Genomic DNA, 2,774 nt, shown 5'->3' on the forward strand with positions numbered 1-2,774 from the left:
GCGTGAAACAATTGATATAGTGACTGACAGGCATTTTCTTGCTCGTACTTCACTAGGCCTACGAAAGTTCGTCCCGGGACAGACCCGTCTGACATTTTGAAACCTTTGAACTTGAGTACCGCACGTGACATTTTTGTTGCATTGAGTCTCGAGCAGTTGTGAATTGCTACAACATCGGTGGGACAGTATGACCTAATACTGTTTTCTCTTTCTCTTTTTTCTAATACAAAGCAACAGAGCACAGGCACAGGCAACCTCGATTCATCCAGCTTGAAGACACAGTCTTGAATCTACATGTATCAAGGCAAATTTAAAAAGTGAAAAAAAAAACAACTTAAGTAAACAAAACTCACAAAAATTAATTTAACTTGGTAATCGCGTAATTTTTGCTAATTTTGGGTCGCTGATCACGAAAATCTTATTATTTAAGAAATTTTTGGAATTGATTTTTAACTCCGCCTAGGCCAACATCAAAGAAGGGGCGGACTCGAAGCTTAGAGTCTGGGAACAAGATCGATTCATTGAGTCCTCATTTGGACTCGAAAGAATCGATCCCAGGGTCGATCTTGCCCTGGCCTACCCCTTACTCAATAGGACCCCTTACTGGACTGCTCAGATGATCACTTGTCATTGGTTGCACTTTGTGGCTCCCACCTCCCAGAACTCCCCCTATGGTTGTCTACTGTCTAAGAAACCCCCGTGAAGGTTGATGGAAAACAGGACAGTGAACTTTGCACCTTTGTTCTCTCGTGGCAAGATGTTTGGGCACAAGCCAGAGTCAGGACAAGACTCCCACCTACCTGAGATCCTACAGGGATGCATACAAGCCTTCACAACCCCCTAAATAACAAAATGCCTCTACGACAAATGAAACTATACGAGCTCGTATGTCACCTCGGCTATCAAGGTCCGCGCTCTCTGCCTTCACCCGGGGGCGGGAAGTGACAAGTCAGCTACTGGGACCCACACTACAGGTTTTGGGGCCACAAGCAACACACAGACACTACAGACCCCCCAACCTACAGACACACATTCATTGAGTATACTCCAACTGAACATCTCATCTATACAGAACAAGAAAATGGAACTTGTCAGACTTGTCAGACACTGTCAGACTTGAAGAATTCATGTAGCCCTGCTACAGGAAATCCAACTACTCAGGCGGATAGAGCTCCATTTGACAGGCTACACGATGTACCACTGCAAGTGCATCAAATGTCAAGGTATCGGAATGTTGAGGTTTCTCACCCAGAAACCGATGACGAGACTGACATGCAGGAAGTGAATGTGCAGCAGTCGGATGGAACAACCTACACCTTCTACAATGTATACTGCCCACCGAGATCTACTCTCCAGCTCAACTTCCCGAAACCATAAACATACCATTCTTGCGGGAGATTTCAATGGACACTCTCCACTGTGGGGTTACAGTGATACAGACTCGACAGGAACAGTTCTAGAAGAACTACTGAGTTCAAGCAACCTCATTTCACTTCAGAATGACAAGACACCTCCCACCCTACTTCATAGAGCCAGCGGATCTCTCAGCAGACCAGACTTGACCTTGGTCTCCGCTGACCTTCACCCATGACTGTCTTAGATGATACAGGAAGTGACCACCGCCCAATCCTATTGCAAATATCCAGCAACAGGAAACGAGATTCGACCAACCCCATAAGACGCAGTTGGAACTACAAGAAAGCAAACTGGGAGCTCTACCAACAGAAATCCGAAAGTAGACTCCTGGATGTATGCACGACCAACCCAATTGATGAGTGCTACAAGGACATCGCCTCAGCACTAAGGAAGCGATTCCAAGAGGGAACCCTAAGAAATTTCGCCCTTATTGAACTGGAACAACTGACCAAGGCCAGAAAGAAAGCCAGACGGTGTGCTGAGAAGAAGCCAACAGCCGAAAACAGAAAGCACTATAACTACCTGACTGCCAAGGTAAAGCTGAAGACCAAAAGTGCGAAAAGACAAAATGGAGAGAACACTGTGGAGAACTAGACCTAGAACTAGACGGGAGGAAAGCTTGGAACCTGCTTACCAATCTCTCAGGTACAAAAAGAAGGAAAAACCCCGCCCCAATGAAACCAACTGAGAAAGGAGAAACATGCAGAGCTAAGGTTATGAATAAATACTTTGCTAGCATCAACAAGAAAGGAAACCAGAACAAACTGAGCAAGCAATAAAGCAGCTAACCAAAAGGGTAGAACCTGGAGGTGTTCATAGAGCCAGTGACAGGAGTTTACTCTGACGAAATTGAAGGCAGCCCTCAAAAGTGTAAAAAGACAAAGGCCCCAGGACCAGACCATGTCACCAATGAGATGATCCTCAACCTGACAGACTCCTGGGCTTCTACAACAGGACCTGGAATGAGGGACAGCTCCCAACAGAATGGAAGAAAGAAAACATCACACCGATATTTAAGAAGGACAACCAGCAAGGCAGCCTTCAAGCTACAGATCCGTACGGACAATTTCCCAATTCTCCTAAAAAAAAAACCAATAGCCTCCAAAACGACCCGATCCCAGAACGCTTCAACTTAAGAAAAGCCGACTGGGACGGGTTTGCCAATCAATGTTCCCAATTTCGACCACAACTACAATAAATTCCACGAAAAGCTCTTAGAAATATGTCACAATCACATTCCAAAAACAAAAACAAAACCCCTGAGGAACAAGGTCTGGTTCTCTTGGGAGTGTGAGGACGCAGTAAAGAAAAAGAAGGCAGCATATCGAAAAGCCGTCAACAACAACACCATAGAAAAC

This window comes from Aplysia californica, unplaced genomic scaffold, assembly GCF_000002075.1.
Source record: "Aplysia californica isolate F4 #8 unplaced genomic scaffold, AplCal3.0 scaffold00565, whole genome shotgun sequence".
Classification (NCBI taxonomy): Eukaryota; Metazoa; Mollusca; class Gastropoda; order Aplysiida; family Aplysiidae; genus Aplysia; species Aplysia californica.